Source organism: Theropithecus gelada, chromosome 18 (genome assembly GCF_003255815.1).
Source record: "Theropithecus gelada isolate Dixy chromosome 18, Tgel_1.0, whole genome shotgun sequence".
Taxonomy (NCBI): domain Eukaryota; kingdom Metazoa; phylum Chordata; class Mammalia; order Primates; family Cercopithecidae; genus Theropithecus; species Theropithecus gelada.
The window spans coordinates 32,851,792-32,872,053 of NC_037686.1; positions in this window are offsets into that span (position 1 = coordinate 32,851,792).

A 20,262-nucleotide genomic window follows, 5' to 3' on the forward strand; every position below is an offset into this window, starting at 1 on the left:
GGTCAAGAATGTTCTGCAATGGACAACAAAAGAGTGATCTTACTAGGTCCCTCACTTTATCTCCATTTCTGTCTCTCAGAATTCTTCTATTCTTTAGTGTTCATCCTAAATTTAACTATTTTTTTAAAACTTGGGCAAGAATTAGGTTACTTATACTTTTTCTACACTCCATTCATTTACTCATCAGGAATATGGCTAATAAAGAAAACCCCTCTACCCAATGAAGCCTTAATGTCTCTTTCAGAAATAGACCTAGTTGGCGTATATAGGTAGTTCTTTCAGCAGACAGAAGGAAGTCTGCCAGATTGACTGAAAAATGAGCTCACACTACAGATAGGAGGTGAGTCCTGGTTATCTTTGTACAGTAAGACCTGGTATATGCTCAAAACATGGGTTACTCAAAGTTTTGTCACAAACCAGCAGCAAGAGCATCACCTGAAAACTTATTATACACGTAAAATTGTCAGTCCCCATGCCAGATCTACTGAATCAGAAACTCTGTAGATGGTTCTAGGTGATTCTGAAGATAGACTAGAGTTTGAGAATAAATGCTTTAGAAGAATGGATCTATTGGGGTGGGGTCAAGATGGCTGACTAGAAACAGCAGCGATCAAAGAACTATCATTAGGGTGTGAATTCTTCCCCAGCAACCAAGCTGTCCAGGTTCTTTCATTGGAACTGACTAGGCGGCTGGTGTGATCCACGGAGAGGAAGAAAGAGCAGAGTGGTGCAGCGACGCACCTGAGAGCGATATGGGGCAGGAGAGGTGGAGACTGAGCCTGCTACCCAGCCAGGGAAATCATGCTTTTTCATGGAACTGCGCAACCCACAGAGCGGGAGATCCCACTGGTGATCCCACATCACTGGGGCCTAGGGCTCCAACCTCGGAGCTGCGCACATTCTCATCAGCCTCTCAGCTAGAATCTGCTTAAGCCTGCAGAGCTCCCAAGGGGAGGGTGATCAGCAACACAGCTGTGACTGCCTGCTGTCTAAGTCAAGATCCTTGGGGGGGAGGGGCAGCAGCCAGCACTGGGACTCACAACTGCCTAACACGCTAAGCTCACTGGGCAGGGGAAGGGTGGCATCCATCTTTATAGCTCCAGGCCACACTTTTCCCCTGCTGGAGCTGGGGAGGCAGGACGACTTGGTCCCAAAAAGTGTCCGTCACAACTCAACACACTGGCTGTGGCAGACTGCGGCCAGAGCGCCTCTTCAGGCCTGACCCTGACTCATCCTTCCCCACTGGAGGGACTTCCCTGCAGGAACTGCAACAACTCCAGCCACAGGCTCAGGGACAGAACCCAGATCTCTCTGGGCCTGAGCCCTTAGAGGGAGGAGAGGCCACAGTATCTGTGAACCAGCATCCTTAGCCTTTCTTCCTGGTAATTCTGAGGAATCTAGGCAGCCCAGACAAGTGGGTTTCCCCCCAGTGAACCACACCTCCTCCACCAAAGGACAAAGTGCTTCATTAAACGGGTCCTGTTCCCTGTGCTATTCAACTGGATGAGACTCTCTCACAGTAGTTGTCAGACACCCTATACAGGAGCAATCCTACTGACATCAGGTTTGTGCCACTCGAGGTCAGAGATCCCAGAAGGAGGAGCAGGCACAGATCTTTGATTTTCTCCATCCTCCTTGAGTAACATCTCCAGGCATGGAAGCTAACCAGATGAATAGAGCCTGAAGTGAATTCCTAGCAAACTGCAGTAGCCCTACAGAAGAGGGACATGACTATTGAAAGAAAAACAAACAAACAGAAAGCAACAACAACAGCATTGACAACAACAAAAAGTCCCCACAACAACCCCATCCAAGGGTCAGCAGCCTCAAAGATCGAAACTAGACAAACTCACGAAGATGAGAAAGAATAAATGAAGAAACACTGAACACCCAAAGGCCAGAGTGCTTCTTTTCCAGATGATCACATCTGTCCAGCAAGGGCTCAGAGGTGGATGGAGAACGAGATGGATGAATTGAAAGAAGTAGGCTTCAGAAGACGGGTAATTAAAAACTATGCTGAGATAAAGGAGCATGTTCTAATCCAATGCAAAGAAGCTAAGAACCTTGATAAAATGTTAGAGGAGCTGCTAACTAGAACAACCAGTTTAGACAGGAACATAAATAACCTGAAGAAGCTGAAAAACACAGCAGGAGAATTTTGTGAAACATACACAAGTATCAATAGCCGAATCAACCAAGCAGAAGAAAGAATATCAGAGTTTGAAGACCACCTTGCTGAAATAAGGCATGCAGACAATATTAGAGACAAAAGAATGAAAAGGAATGAACAAAGCCTCCAAGAAATATGGGACTTAGTAAAAATACCAAAATGACGATTGATTGGAGTACCTGGAGGAGACGGGGAGAATGGAAACAAAGTGAAAAACACACTTCAGGATATCATCCAGGAGAAGTTCCCTAACCTAGCAAGACAGGCCAACACACAAATTCAGGAAATACAGAGAACACCACTAAGATACTCCACAAGAAGATCAACCCTGAGACACATAATCATCAGATTCTATAAGATCAAAATGAAGGAAAAAAACATGTTGGGGGCAGCCAGAGAGAAAAGCCAGGTCACCTATAAAGAGAAGCCCAACAAACTAACAGTGAACATCTCGGCAGAAACTCTACAAGCCAGAAGAGATTGGGGGCCAATATTCAATGTTCTTAAAGGAAAGAATTTTCAGCCTAGAATTTCACATCCAGCCAAACTAAGCTTCATAAGCAAAGGAGAAATAAAATCCTTTCCAGACAAGCAAATGCTGAGGGATTTCGTTACTACCAGGCCTGCCTTGAAAGAGCTCCTGAAAGAAATGCTAAATATGGAAAGGAAAAGCTGGTACCAGCCACTGCAAAAATGCATCAGAGTATAAAGACCAATGACGCTATGAAGAAACTCCATCAACCAGTGTGAAACAAACAAACAAAACAGATAGCATCATGATGACAGGAACAGATTTACACCTAACAATGCTAACTTTGAATATAAATGGGCTAAATGCTCCATTTAAAAGACACAGACTGGCAAATTGGATGAAGAGTCAAGACCCATAGGTGTACCGTATTCAGGAGACCCATCTCACATTCCAAGACACACGTAGGCTCAAAATAGAGAGATTGAGGAAAATTTACCAAGCAAATGAAAGCAAAAACATAAATAAATAAATAAATAAATAAATAAATAAATAGATAGATAAAAAGCAGGGGTTGCACACCTAGTCTCTGATAAAACAGACTTTATAAAGATCAAAAAAGATGAAGAAGGGCATTACGTAATGGTAAAGGGATCAATTAAACAGGAAGAGCTAATTATCCTAAATATATATGCACCCAATACAGGAGCACTCAAACTTATAAAACAAGTTCTTAGAGACCTACAAAGAGGGTTAGGCTCCCACACAGTAATAGTGGGAGACTTTAACACCCCACTGTCAATATCAGACAGATCAACAAGATGGAAAATTAACAAGGATATTTAGGACTTGAACTCAACTCTGGATCAAGTCGACCTAAGAGATATCTACAGACCTCTCCACCCCAAATCAACAGAATAAACATTCTTCTCAGCAGCACATAGCACTCATTCTAAAATCGACCACATAATTGGAAGTAAAACACTCATCAGCAAATGCAAAAGAATGGAAATCAAAACAGTCTCTCAGATCACAGTGCAATCAAATTAGAACTCAGGATTAAGAAACTCACTCAAAATCACACAATTACATCGAAATTGAACAACCTGCTGCTGAATGACTCCTGGGTAAATAATGAAATTAAGGCAGAAATCAAGAAGTTATTTGAAGCCAGTGAGAACAAAGAGACACGTATCATAGTCTCTGGGACACAGCTAAAGCAGTGTTAACAGGGAAATTTATACCCTTAAATGCCCACGTCAGAAAGCTAGAGAGATCTCAAATCAATACCCTAACATCATATTTAAAAGAGCTAGAGAGGCAAGAGGAAACTAATCCAGAAGATAGCAGAAGACAAGAAATAACTAAGATTAAAGCAGAAATGAAGGAGATAGAGACACGAAAAACCTTTCAAAAAAATCAATGACTCCAGGAGCGGGTTTTTTGAAAACAATAATAAAATAGACCACTAGCAATACTAATAAATGAGAAAAGAGAGAAGAATTGAATAGATACAACAAAAATGACAAACGGGATATCACCACTGACTCCACAGAAATATAAACTACCATCAGAGAATGCTATAAATACATCTATGCAAACCAGGATGAAGTCAAATCCCTGAATATATCAACAAGTTTTGAAATTAAGGCAGTACTGTATAGCCCACCAACTAAAAAAATCCCGGGACCAAGTCTGATTCACAGCCAAATTCTACCAGAGGTACAAAGAGGAGCTGGTACCTTCTAAAACTATTCCAAACAATTGAAAACAAGGGACTCCTCCCTAACACATTTTATGAAGCCAGCATTGCCCTGATACCAAGACCTGGCAGAGACACAACAAAAAAAAGAAAACTTCAGGCCAATATCACTGATGAACATCTGTGTGAATATCCTCAATGAAACACTGGCAAACTGAATCCAGGAGCACATCAAAAAACTTATCCACTATGCTCAAGTCAGCTTCATCCCTGGGATGCAAGGCTGATTCAACATATGCAAATCAAAAAATGTAATCCATCACATAAACAGAACCAAAGGCAAAAACTACGTGATTACCTCAACAGATGCAGAAAAAGCCTTCCATAAAATTCATCATCCATTCATGTTAAAAACTCTCAATAAATTAGGTATTGATAGAATATATATCAAAATAATAAGAGCTATTTAAGACAAACCCATAGCAAATATCGTACTGAATGGGCAAAAGCTGGAAGCATTCCCTTTGAAAACCAGTAAGGGATAAGGATACCCTTTCTCACTACCCCTATTCAACATAGTATTGGATGATCTGGCCAGGGTAATCAAGCAAGAGAAAGAAATAAAGGGTATTCAAATAGCAAGAGAGAAAATAAAATTGTTTCTGTTTTCAAATGACATGATTTTATATTTAGCAAACCCTGTCATCTCGGCCCAAAAACGCCTAAAGCTGATAAGCAACCTCAGCAAAGTCTCAGGATACAAAATCAATGTGCAAAAATCACAAGCATTCCTTTACAACAAAAATAGGCAAGCAGAGAGCCAAATCATGAGTGAACTCCATATCACAATTGCTATAAAGAGAATAAAATACCAAGGAATACAGCTGACAAGGGAAGTGAAGGACCTCTTCAAAGAGAACTACAAATCACTGCTCAAGGAAATTAAAGAGGACACAAACAAATGGAAAAACATTCCATCCTTATGGATAGAAAGAATCAATACCATGAAAATGGCCATACTGCACAAAGTAACTTATAGATTCAGTGTTATTCCCAGCAAACTATCATTGACGTTCTTCACAGAATTAGAAAAGACTACTTTAAATTTCATATGGAATCAAAGAACCCATATAGCCAAGGCAATCCTAAGCAAAAAGAGCAAAGCTGAAGGTATCATGCTACTTGACTTCAAACTATACTGTAAGTCTACAGTAAGCAGAACAGCATGGTACTGGTACCAAAACAGATATATAGACCAATGGAACAAAACAGAGGCCTCTTAAATAACACCACACATCTACAACCATCTGATCTTTGACAAACCTGACAAAAATAAGCAATGGGGAAAGGACCCCTTATTTAATAAATGTACTGAGAAAATTGTGTAGCCATATACAGAAAACTGAAGCTGGACCCCTTCCTTACACCTTATACAAAAATTAACTCAAGATGGATTAAAGACTTAAGTGTAAAACCCAAAATCATAAAAACTCTAGAAGAAAACCTAGGCAATACCATTCAGGACATAGGCATGGGCAAAGACTTCATGACAAAAATGCCAAAAACAATTGCAACAAAAGCCAAAATTGACAAATGGGATGTAATTAAAGAGCTTCTGCAGAGCAAAATAAACTATCATCAGATTCAATAGACAACCTACAGAATGGGAGAAAATTTTTGCAGTCGACCCATGTGACAAAGGTGTAATATCCAGAATTTAACTAGGAACTTAAATTTACAAGAAAAATAAAAACAAAAATAAAAAAGTAGACAAAGGATATGAACAGAGACTTTTCAAAAGAAGACATTTAAATGGCCAACAAACATGAAAAAAGCTCAACATCACTAATCATTAGAGAAATGCAAATCAAAACCACAGTGAGATATCATCTCATGCCAGTCAGAAAGGTGATTATTGAAAAGTCAAGAAACAATAGATGCTGGTGAGGCACTGGAGAATTAGGAATGTTTTCACACTGTTGGTGGGAATGAAAGTTAGTTCAACCATTGTGGAAGACAGTATGGTAATTACTCAGCGATCTAGAACCAGAAATACTATTTGACCCAGCAATCCCATTACTGGGTATATACCCAAAGGAATATACATCATTCTACTATAAAGACACATGCACACATATGTTTATTGCAACAATAGCAAAGTCATGGAGCCAACCCAAATGCCCATCAGTGATAGACTGGATAAAGAAAATGTGGTACATACCCAAAAAGGAATGAGATCATGTTTTTGCAGGGAAATGGATGAAGCTTGAAAGCCATCATCCTCAGCAAACTAACACAGGAACAGAAAACCAAACACTGCATGTTCTCACTCCTAAGTGGGAGTTGAACAATGAGAACACATGGACATAGGGAGAGAAATGACACACACCAGGGCCTGCTGGTGGGTGGGAGGCTAGGGGAGGGAATTTAGAAGATGGGTCAATAGATGCAGCAAACCGCCATGGCACACCTATACCTATGTAAAAAAACCTGTACATTCTGCACATGTATCCTGGAACTTAAAGTTAAAAAAAAAAAAAAAAGTCCCTATTAATCACCTCCTGGCTACTTAAAGTGTTAAGTATGCCTTACCATACACATGTACATGTATAGTGGTATTTTTAACATAAGCTCACAAGGCTTCCAATTATCATTGCTTTCTGGTATTCATGCCTTTGAGTAATTCTCTCCCCTTGAGCATAGACTGGACCTAGAGACTTGCCTAGAATAAAGTATGGTCATAATTAGGGTACAAAAGACTGATTTCCATCTTGCTTTCAGCAGTCTCCTCCTGGAATTTCTTTCCTGCTTTTTCTGATGAAGTAAGCTGGAGAGTCACATGTGGTGAGGAACTGTGGGCAGCCTCTGAACAATTACCAGCAAGGAACAGAGGTAGGTCCTCAGTCCAGCAGTCTGGAAGGAACTGAATTCTGCCTACGACCACGTGAGTGAGTTTTGAAGTGAATCTTTCTCAAGTCAGGCATTTGAAGGAGTCTGAAGCCCTGGCCCAAAGCTTGATTGCAACCTTGTTATAAACCCTGAAACAGGGAACCCAGTTAATTTGTGTCAAGATTCCTGACTCACAGAAATGTTGAGATAATCAATATGTGTCATAGATGTGTGCTGTTTTAAGCTGCTAAATTGTAGACAATTTGTTATACAATGGTAGATAATATATACAGACACACACACATCACACACACACATATAATTTACTTGGTTAGTATTGTAATTCACCTGAGTGCATATTTACTGAGCACATGTTGCATTAAGCATGTGCCTTTCTACTGGCTACCGTAAAGGTAGTAATAAATATTGCCTGCCCTTAAAGAAGAAACATTCCTTTTTAAGAAATGGAAATTTTTATGCATATGGCACACTTATAATACTAGGTAATAAAAAATAAAACTTCCAGTTTAATAGAGAAATTTTAAATATATAGTGGCATAAACAGTAAAAAGAAGTGAGAGAACACTGTTATCTGTCAGTAAACAATCATATGTGAAGCAATATCTATGAGCCAAAATTTAATTTTTACACTAATCTTAATAAATATGTACCATTAACCCTATTTTCCAGGTGAAAAAGCAGCAGCTGGTTTAGACAGGATAGAGAACTTTGCCCACTTGGTACACAGTAGAGCCAGGTTTCAAATGCAGACTATGAGACTCCTGACCACAAACCTTTAACCACTGCAACATTTTAACTCCATCATGTAGAGAGGGCATTTATCTTGTCTCCAAATATATACCTAAGCATGTGTGTGTGTATATACACACATGCACGTACACACACACACTCCAGGAAAACATATACATATTTATTTATATATATATATACACACATGCATATATATATACACACATAATAAATGTATATGTATATTCATGGAAAATGATAGAAACTGATTTTTTTTTACAATTAATAAAAGGATTAACAAATTGGAGATGAGCATGGAGAAAAATTAAAGAGTTATTCTTATCTCTTTGTTTATAAGTCCCAGACACTTTTCATTTACCTCTTACGGGATTTTTCTTTGCTGGAAATAGTCCCGTTACCCTACATTAAAGTATTATTTTACAATTAAACAATGAAATAAATATTCAACGAAAAATTGAGACGCGTCATTCAAAGCTGGTTTTCCTAAATCAAAGTTTGTTGTCATGATCCTCAGGTCAGGTGTTGGTCCACACTTGAGTTACCTAGAAAATTTGTTGAACCTACCAATCCCTAGGCTACATCCGACCTAGGTTTATTCTGTAATTCTGAAGTGAGACCTAGAATCTGGGATTCTGCTTGTTTACTGATTCCCCAGATGATTCTTATGGACAGCAAAGTTTGAGACATTTATTTTTAGCATAAGGAAAATGCTTTAACAGTTCTACACAAACAGTTGTTTTAGCCCCAAGGCAAATAAAATATGAACAAATTAAATGAATAGTAAATTAAGTGGGGGAGGATTATAGGCCTTGTTATTGTAGCCAAGATTATACATATATTATTTTAGGTTCGAGGTACAGGTTCTTTTTGATTCTTTCATTGAGATATAAAATGTACTGAAGATTAATTTGAGACAATCAGATCGCAAGGTTGAGAGAAAAGTGCCCAGTGTTAATTAAGGGTTGGTTATATTTGGTATCACTTGGACTAATTGAAGTACACTGATCTTTGTTAACTGGGTCAGCGAGGGGTCTAGAGAACAGGTGGTTGAGCAAAATTTCATAAGCACCTGTTTAATATTTGGCTCTGCAATTTCCCCAAAGTTGATCAAAGTGGGGATAAGATCATTACCCAAAGATTGTTTAGAGAGATTGAGCCTTGACTGATGAAAAAGGAGCTAATTAGAAACTCACCCTTCCAATCTGGAAAGTGATGAAGTTTAAATAAGATTGGCAAGCAATGAGCTGACCTGATAAAACTGGTCTCTTTTCACTGTTCTTGTCCCTCCCACAATGGAACTTTTCTGTCCAGTCATTTCTAATTAAATTATCTACTTTCTCTAGGAGCTCATACACTTTTGTTTTCTATTCCCATTTTCTCGTCCTTTTTGAATAACTGGATTTAACATTGTCCCACACTCTTTAAAAATCCTAATAAATCACATACATTGGTTACCCTGAAATGCACGTAGATTTGTTTCCTTTAATATTCTTAATCAGTTATTTTTTTAAAAAGTATATAATTCATATGGCTTTGATTTTAATAGTTGGTTAACTATATAGTTTGCCAAAATCACTTTCTGGGAAGAACTTTTAATAGTAGGTAATGTGGTTAGTTTATATGACAGAAAACTTGTGTTTAAGTAATACAGGTATTAAAAGGTCTGGATTGGGAATTCAATATATGATGGAAATTAGTCATAAAATATCTATTCTTAATTTCAACAGATGGGAAAACATTTTTAGAATAAAATATTATAAAAGTACAATATAGGGATATCTCAGCATGAGTTTAAATATTAAGTAATGATTGACAGAATATATTGAAAATTTGCTTATTTACTCATTGGAATTAATGTATTTTTTAAACGAGCAGCATACAGTATGTGATTTAAACCGGTAAATTGTAATAAAAGTTTTCTTTTCTAAATAATTAGAACACATTAGAGATGGTAATGTTATTCTGCTTTCATCAGCTCCTAAATAAGTTTTAAAAATAATCACCATAGTTTGTCAAGAATTGCTAGGCTGTAAGCAAGGAAACCACTGAAAAAAATGAACTGATATTTTTAAATATTTTATTAGAAAATTATATGAGAAACCTTACACATTATGGGAAACTTAACAGAAATATAAACTAGAAGGAAATTTTAAAAAATAAATGTAATTTACCTTATATTTTCTTTTATTGCTTATATAATTGCTTCAACAAATATTTATTGAGGAATAACTCAGTGGGGATATGTAAGAGAATTAAGAGTAATAAAAACCCTGTCCTCATAGCACTTATATTCTGGTGAATTAAATGTAGTAAATTTCATATAGAGAAAGATGAAACACTCTTTTTTTTTTTTCCAATTTTTCAATTTCCAAGGCTTATGTGCAGGATGTGCAGTTTTGTTACATAGGTAAATGTGTGCCATGGTGGTTTGCTGCACAGATCAACCCATCCCCTAGGTATTATGCCTGGCATCCATTAGCTATTTTTCCTGATGCTCCCCCTCCCCACACCCCAGACAGGCCCCAGTGTGTGTTCCCCGCCATATTTCCATGTGTTTTCATTGATCAGCTTCCAGGACAAACATTTGAATGCAGAGTAACCAGCTTTGTCAAGGGAAAAGTGTGGCCAACAAACTAGTATGCCAATAATATGTCTTAAGATAAACTGCCATGGGTCAAATTCATAAAATTCATGAGAAAAGGGGATATTTCTGATAAATAATGAGAATATAGGATACTAATTCAAATCTACTAAAAGAAATTTTGACACGTTTGGAAGTATTTATATGGCTTTCCCATGGTCAAAGATGTAAATCCATAATTTATACAAAGAAAATTATGTCTTATTTGCTGTCAAACAATTCTAATGTATTTTCAGTTAACAAATGTTGTGAAGCAATGCATTATGTGGTCAGGATTGAAATGAAGAGCTGTGGGGAATACATGTGGAATACAGAGTGTGATCTGTGGTACACAGATAGTATATACTTACACTTTGCCTCAGTGTACAGGCACACACATGGACCAACACTGTTTTGGTTTGTTTAAGACGCCATTCAAAGGCCATTTGTGCTGAGAAGACAAGCCCCACATATTTTAGAAAAACAGGGTTGCTTTAAATGTTGATGAAGTGACAAGTGGTGATGGAAAGAAAAAAAATTCTTGGCTCCGTTGATAAAAGCAGATAAAGGAAACTCCAAGAGCATCCCTATGTTAGACCCCTTGCTATTTAGAGAGAGAAATACTTCCTATCCTACATAAGTAGAGTCTGACTGTTGTAAATCCAGAGATAAAGGACTCTCTCTCTTAAGGATGTTTTTGTATATTGCGTGGCTTACTAGAGGTGATGGGTCTCGAACCAACATAAATATCTTCATTTTATTTTTCCTTTTTGACCCTCCTATGCAGACACCTAGCATCATAGATTTTTACATGATCTTTATTTCATCACTTTTATCTTATATACCTGATCTTTCTACCTAAAGCCCACTCCCACATGTACATTTACTCATAACTTTCCTCTCTTTGATATATGTATGCTTGCCTGTTTGTATGTATTTTTAATGTGGTGTGACTTTGATTTTTCAATGGACATAAATGGTATTGTACTTTAGATTTCAACCAGATTTGTTCTTTCAACACTCAACACTATGTTTTTAATGCCTTTACTTGATCCTGTATATAACTCTATTTTAGGAATTCTTAAGCATTCTTACTCTGTAGACCCCTTTGGCAGTTTGGACTTCTTTTCAGTTTAAAATTATATTAAATATTATGAAATAAATGCATTTAAAACTTGTAGTGGCTATAACTCAATATATAGGATTTCAAAATAAACCAATTATACTGAAATGCAGTTACTAAAATACTAAACCGGCTGGGCGCCGTGACTCACGCCTGTAATCCCAGCACTTTGGGAGACCGAGGCGGGTGGATCACAAGGTTAGGAGTTCAAGACCAGCCTGGCCAACATGGTGAAACCCCGTCTCTGCTAAAATACAAAAAATTGGCTGGGTGTGGTGATGTGCACCTGTTGTCCCAGCTACTCGGGAGGCTGAGGCAGGGGAATCACTCGAACCCGGGAGGCAGAGGTTGCAGTAAGCCGGGATTGCATCACTGCACTCCATCCTGGGCTACAGAGCAAGACTCTGTTGAAAAAAAGAAAAACAAAAAACAACTACAACTAAACCAATAAATGTGTGGCATAGCAGTATATAAATATATATATATATATATATATATATTTATATATATATATTTAACATTTAAAAATGTTAAATATATATATATATAAACGTTTAAAAATGCAAGCTAGAAGGCAGTTTAATAACTACAATTATTATATTAAAATGATTAGCAGATGCAATGTTTTGGGATGTCTGCAACAAGTTAGATGTGATTTGAACATAAACGTGACTTCTGTTAGTGAAAAAGTCAAGATATTGTTAACAGAACTGTGTTTTGTTGCCTTCCTTCATAATTAAATGAAATGCTAAATGTCAGTTCAAGATTTGTGAATATGAAGATGTATATAGTGTATACATAATGTGTATATTTACTGTAGTTATATGATTTATGTCCCACTTGTATGGCAGTGGGGAAATTAAGTAAGACAATATAGACAATATTTGTTGTGTGTAATGTTTATTGAATGGGTTAATATGTGTAATTATTTTGTAAAATACAAAGTGCCATCTACAAGTAAGAAAATACCACTTCCTTTCCTCAGATTTGGTCAAGTCAAGATTTGGGTAGATAGCCAGCTAAAATTCTACTAGAAAAGTAGGGAAAAAAAAGTTCCCATTAAGGCTATCATGCAATCTCTGCATTAAACCTGTATATTGTTTCTTAAAAACTTCACTTAAATTTTACATATGATGTTTACTATTTAACTATTGAGAATCTGAAATCCCAAATAAAGAAATAAAATTCAGTTAACTGTGCTAAGTACAGGAACACTGAGGCATTTTAGAATTGTAACTGACACTCTGACCATGAGGAAGAGATAGAACACTCAGTTCACGCATAAAAACCACGACATTTCAACAGTCTAAAAGCATTTACTGTGGGCATACTCCTGTGGATAAGAGTGTGTTACTGATTTTTTAGTACACTAAACATACATAGCAGAAAAAACAAACAGCCCCATTAAAAAGCAGGCAAAGAACATGAACAGACACTTCTCTAAAGAAGACATACAGCGGCCAACAAAAATATGAAAAAATGCTCAACATCGCTACTCATCGGAGAAATGCAAATTAAAGCCAAAATGAGATATCATCTTACACCAGTCAGAGTGCCTATCATTAAAAACTCAGAAAATACCCGATGTTGGCAAGGTTGCAGAGAAAAGGGAACACTTATACACGGTTAGTGAGAATGTAAATTAGTTCAACTCCAGTGGAAAACAGTATGGGGATTTTCAAAGAACTAAAAATAGAACTACTATTCAATCCAGCAATCCCACTACTAGGTATACAGCCAAAGGAAAAGTAATTGTTTCAAAAAGGACACCCGTACCTGCAGTCTTGTGTTTATTGCAGCACTATTCACAATAACAAAGTCATGGAATCAACCTAGGTGCCCATCAGCAGTGTATTGGGTAAAGAAAGTATGATATAGATATATCTATATCATATATAAAGTATGAATATATATAGTATGAATATACATATACACATGGAATACTATGCCGCCATAAAAGGAATAAAACCATGTCTTTCGCAGCAACATGGATGGAGCTGTAGGCCATTAGCTTAAATGAAATAACTCAGAAGCAGACAACCAAATACTGTACGTTCTCACTCATAAATGGGAGCTAAAAATGAATACACATAAAGATTGTAAAAATGGACTTTGCAAACTTCCCAAGAGGGAAGGCTGGGAGAGGAAACAGGGTTGAAAAACTACCTATTTATTATAACGTTCACTGTTTCAACGATGGGTTCCCTAGAAGCCCAAACCTCCGCATTACATAACACAGCCAGATCACAAACCTGCATATGTACCCTCTGAATATAAAAGGTGATTTAAAAAAAAATTAAAAATAAAAAAGAGTAAAAATAATATTATGAAAGAAAAAAGACACGCATAGTGTTTTTAATGGTTGTTAATTTCAGAACAATACTCTCAAAGGTAAGTTATATATTACCTTATAAAACCATGCCAAAATCCTGTAATACATTTCTATTTCAATTGAGTGCTTCAGAAGACAGTTGTAAAGAGTATTTGATATACTAAAAGTAAAATATAATGGTAATGCAACTTGGAAATTTATTTGATGAAACTGAGACTTGCATTTTATCTATTTGGAAACCCAAGAAGGTCAATAAAGGATGCTGGAACAATTGAATAGTTATATGCATAATAATAATAAAAATAATAATAATACATATCTCATATTACACACAAAAATTAACTTCTGTTTTTCAAAAGCCACTATTAAGAAAATGAAAAGGCCATCTATGGCCTCAGTAAAAATATCTACAAGACATATGTACAATGTCTGACTTACATCTATATTAATAATTCTTGAAACTCCATAATAAACCAAACATCCTAGCTTAAAAAATAAGTAAGATATTTCAGCAGGTATTTCACCAAAGACTGTATAAAAAGCAAATACCCATAGGAAAAGACTCAACATCATTAGTCATTAGAGAAATGCAAAATTAAAACCATGAAAGTTTACTACTACTTACCTGTCAGATTGGCAGACATTTTTTTTTTAATACTTGAAGTTCTAGGGTACATATGCACAGCATGCAGGTTTGTTACATATGTATACTTGTGCCATGTTGGTGTGCTGCATCCATCAACTCGTCAGCACCCATCAACTCGTCATTTGCATCAGGTATAACTCCCAATGTCATCCCTCCCCTGCCCCCCCTCCTCATAATAGGACCCGGTGTGTGATGTTCCCCTTCCAGAGTCCAAGTGATTTCATTGTTCAATTCCCACCTATGAGTGAGAACATGTGGTGTTTGGTTTTCTGTTCTGTGATAGTTTGCTGAGAATGATGGTTTCCAGCTGCATCCATGTCCCTACAAAGGACACAAGCTCTTCTTTTTTATGGCTGCATAGTATTCCATGGAGTATATGTGTCACATTTTCTTAATCCAGTCTGTCACTGATGGACATTTGGGTTGATTCCAAGTCCTTGCTATTGTGAATAGTGAGATTGGCAAAAATTTTAAAGGCTGAGGTATATCCAGTTTGGTGAGAATGTGAAGAAACTGGGGTTTTCATACATTGCTGGTGAAAATACTTTGGCAGTTTCTTAAAAAGTTCAACATATACATACCATATGATTCAGCCATTCTATCTCTAGATGTTTAACGAAAAGAAAAAAATTATATGATCATGAATAACTTGTAAAAGAACGTTCACAGAAGCTTTATTTCTAAGAGCCCCCTAACTGGAAACAACTCAGTTGTCTTTCAAGAGGTGAATGAAATAACACATTTTGGTATAGCTGTGTAATACTTAACCTGCAATAAAAACAATCTATCAATATATGCAAACTGGACGTATCTCAAAGTAATTATGCTGAATGAAAGAAGCCAGCAAAGAAAAAGGAATACATAATATATTATGTGATTTCAATAAAACTTTAGGAAATGCCAACTGATCTATGGTGCCAAAAGCAGATATGCGGTTGCCTGGCAGTGTGGGTAGGGGAATCACTTTTCTCAGATGACTAATATTACTTTTCTGATTGAGAACAGGAACAGGGTAACTTCAGCTCCCTTTGATGTAATTAGTTTGATAAACCTCTTTTCCTTTCTTAGTCATCTTTTCAATCCATGATTCTAGTATAACAAAGAGGTTAGGAAAGCACATTATTTACATGGACAATCTGAGTATTTGTGGATTCCTCTGTCAGTGTCGCAAATGAGAGATGAGTGCAAGTTTACCATTAAGCCCCATGTCTTAAATGTTAGTCAAACAGAGCAACTCCATTTGTTTTTGAAAACAGAACTTACAGTAACCTGAGTCTGTGTCTATACGCAAAATATAAAAGTAAGAAATAAATTCAGTTACATTAGAAAGAAGGTTAAAACCTATCCATTCTTATTTATCTAAAAATCAATTAAAATACCTTTCTCAAAAATGAATCATCCTTTATTTCTGTGGGGGTATTTTAAGCACTTTAAATTCTGTCAATTAATGTGAAATTTCTCTGTCAAAGCTTGAGAGTGGTCAACCATGTACATGAGTGGAAGCTGAGTGTCAGGGGTAAACTGTCACACATGCTTCTGCCCATGCCGAGTTAGAAACTAAGGCTCAGATAACCCAATTCAGTGGTCTTTCAATGAAAATATTCTATTTTCCTGATATTAAATATTTGCTTTCTAAAATAAATGCACATTAACCCCACATAAGTTAATCTCTTTTTAAGGACAGGGGACCCTTAAAGGAACTTTAACACCTGGAACCATTATGTCTATGAATAGAGGCTTTTTTTTTTTAGCTTTTTAAACTTGAGATGGCACCACTGCACTCCAGCCTGGGCGACAGAGCGAGACTCCGTCTCAAAACAGACAAACAAAAAAAGCCAAAAATATGTTCCTGAATCACTGGAGAGTAAGTTATTGATGTGCTAGCCAATCGTCTGCAAATATTTAAGTTTCACTTACAAACAAGGACATTCTCCTCCATAACCACTGTAAGAGCAGGAAAGCAGGAAATTAATATGGATATATTACCATTAGCAAATACACAGATGCCCATTCAAGTTTTGCCAATTGTACCAATAGTTCCCTTTTTGGCAAAAGGCTCTGATGCAGGATCATGAGTTGGTTTAGTTATAATGTATCTTTAGATTCCTTCAATCTAGAAAAGTCCCTCAGTCTTTCCTTGACTTGTCTGACCTTGATATTTTTGAAGATTGCAAGCCAGTTATTTTGTTAATGTCCTCAATTTGAGTTTTGTTGACATTTTTTCTTCATGAAAATATTCAGGTTATGTATTTTTAGAAGGAATTTCACAGAAAAGACACTGTGTTCTTCTAATTGTAATTTATCACTTGGCACATTATTACCATTTGCCTGTGCTCAGAATTTTTAATTTGACTACTTAATTCAGATTATGTCTTACCAACCTTATCCACAGCAAAATAACTGGATCACAGAGAAAGAGGGAGAGGAAGGGAATACAGTACCATGCATGATAGAACATTTGTTTCAGCTCCATGAAGATGATCCCTATCAGGTTTCAGACCCTAGCAGAGATTTAAAAAAAAAACAGGCCTCTGTGCTGAAAAGGGAGACCAGCAGCTATTGATCAACTTTCAGGGCCCGATTCAAACAACTTTTAATCTTGCCAAGGAACTTTATAAAAGTGTTGATGAACTTCCTTCAATCCCTGAGAAACTAGGTTGCCAGATGAGAAAGGTGTTTCTGTGTCCGAACTGTCAAACCAACATCTGCACCCTGTTCCATTTTTTATGAGAGCTACTGAAGACAATTTTCCAATGAAGATAGCCAAACTGATGACTACCTAGGGAGGAGAATGTTTGTCCTAGACTGGCATCCTTACGTATCAATTTAAGCTTGTATCCCTAAGTCACCAAAAAGTCTTGAGCTCCAGGCCCGTGGCTTATTTGTCCTGTTAGATATTCATAGCTCTTCATTTGGAGAGTAAGCCATCGAGTGTGATGTGGGAAGAGAGAGTAGTCATGATGATTTCTTCTGCTATACCTTAACCTTGACTCCACTCTCCCAACCTGGGCTCAGTGACATCATGCTGCTGACTTTGGTGAGGAAACAAAGATGAAGAGGTGAAGGCAAGGCCAAAAAAAAAAAAAAAAAAAAAAAAGAAAAGAAAAGAAAAGAAAAAAAATAAATAAAGCCAGGCTTATAAAATCCCTGTTCCATCTGGCCCCTGGCTGAGTCATCTGTCACCTCAAAGAGGTAGCTTCAGGACAGACTCAGATGCTCCAGAATTGCTGTGGTCAAACACCTGCTCCAGAAGGGCAGAACCATCTAACCCCTTCTGCTCACACTCCACCAGCAAGATGTCCTGAAACCTGGTTCTAGGTATCAACATGGGAGAAAAATAATTAGCTCACTTTGAGAAATAATTCTGAAGTAGCAATTTTATCTATATGGGGAAAAATCCTGAATATTGCTGTGGACCCCAGACCAGCTGCTGTGTCCTCTGCCTTTTTCTTCTTAATCCTGGCCTATTACCCACACTGATTTAGTTCCCCACACTTACTTTCTCACCCCATCTTCCTTTCCTCAATATGGATGTACTATTTATTTCATGCTTCCAATTTTGAACAGATCCTTGAGTAGCTGGTGGATTTGGCTTCAACCCTCCACAGAACAAGTCCGGTTGGGTCCCTTTGACTCACCCCTACCCTCTGAGTTTCCTCCCTGGATGCTGGATGACTCCTATATTTCCACCAGTGAAGAGGCATGAAGAGTAGAAGTAGTAGACGGATGGGTCTGAGCTTCAAAGGCAGTTCCTAGTGGTGGAAAAAGAGAAGAGAAAGAAATAAAGTAAATTAATTCTAAACCAGTAACAGTGCACCAATGGGCTGGCTTTACTGTGAGACTTTCACCTTCACCATTAATTCAAATAATGTCCTAAACAAGAAGAGACAGAAGATTCTTTAGAGGTACTCTCTGTGTCACTCTTTTATTTGTGTGTGTTTAAAAAAATCCCAGGAACAGAGATGTCAAAGATTGAACAAGGAAACCTAGCCAGTAGGCTGAGAAGGAGAGCTCCAGTTTCTGACTCCATATTTCTGCAACTGGATAACTCCCTGCCTGAGGGCAAGAGATGAACAGGGAAAGAGCACTGAGCTCCAGGAGGGGGAAACAGCATGGAAATGGAAGTGAGTGATGGGAGGGTGCCGAAGACAGGTTGGCTGATTCTACAGTTTTGTCAAAAGCCAGCCTGGTCCCCCAGGCTCCTGCTGCTTGAAAGGCCATTTATGTTGTGGAAGCCAGGAGGGAGCCTGCAATCCTGTGTGTTGGAGTCAGTCATATTTAGGTGTCTTTGTATTGCTCCATGGCAGAAGCCACATCAAAAAGGCGCCTCTGTGCTACCAATATGATTATTGAGGGGTGGCGATGGGGTATCCTGTGGCTTCCTGCACTGCCTCCAGACTCAGAGCTATACCCAGTTCCTCCACGAGTAACATAAGCTGAGAGCATGTAGGGCTTCTCATTAACTTAAGAGCTCTCTCTGCTTGAGCTAAATATGTTACTTTCCTGCTGGAATTTCCTTCATCTTCTCTCTCTTATTCTTCATTGCCTCCTTCCCATACATGCCTGTTGGAAAACCCAGGCTAGCAGATTTCATTTTTACTTTGCCTAAGATGGACAACAAAACTATAATATTTCTTAAGGGTCTCAGGTTTCCAGTTCATCTCTTCAAGATTCCCATTCAGAAATCATCTTACTAAAAATAAAAATAAATGAATGGTTTTCTTCTATATTTCATATGTATTTTTACCAATTAGAATTTTCTCTCAAACATTGTGATTTAAAATACAGAGATTTTCACAGACTTCAGAACATTTATTTATTCTAAAACATCAGCAAAACACTGAGGATGAGGACAGAAAAAAAAAAAATTAACAAAATTAGCTATTTCCAAGGGACTCAGATTTGGGCAGAAAAAAAGTGAATGTTATGCAATAGATAAAGGCTTTAATAGGTATGCACCAATATGAAGATACTCAGGTAGGAGAATAGGTTAATAAAGCTTGCTAAAACAAAGAACATTTAGCTGACTTTAGATTTTTCTGTTAGGAAAGGAAAGAAGAACGGTTCGGGTATCTAAAGTGCCCCCAGAGTTGAAGGTACTTATGTGTTTTTGTGAACTGAAAAGTGGGATGTTTTGCTGTAGTTATAGCGTGGAACTGTTGGGCCCAGCAGTTGGTAGGGGTGGTTGGGGATCTAGCGTAGGTGGATGATAATGGTGAGAATGGCATGGAATCTTGGACTCATTTTCCCTTTGTCCCCTCACTGTATATTACAACGAGTTACTTTTGACCTAGATGTTTTACATGGCAAGTCCTCCCAAAAGGCAGACATAGAAACGTAGCTTGGGAAAGGTTTGATTCCATGATGACTTACAAAGAGTGGGCTTCGCGCTTGTGGGAAGCAGTCCTACGTTTGAATCTGTCATTACTCTTCATTTCAATGCTGCCATTAATTGTAATACCTTAATTTTAAAAATTTAAAAGTAATATTTCATCTCCAGTTCATGTGCAATATAAAGACTGTACATCCACTAGACTATG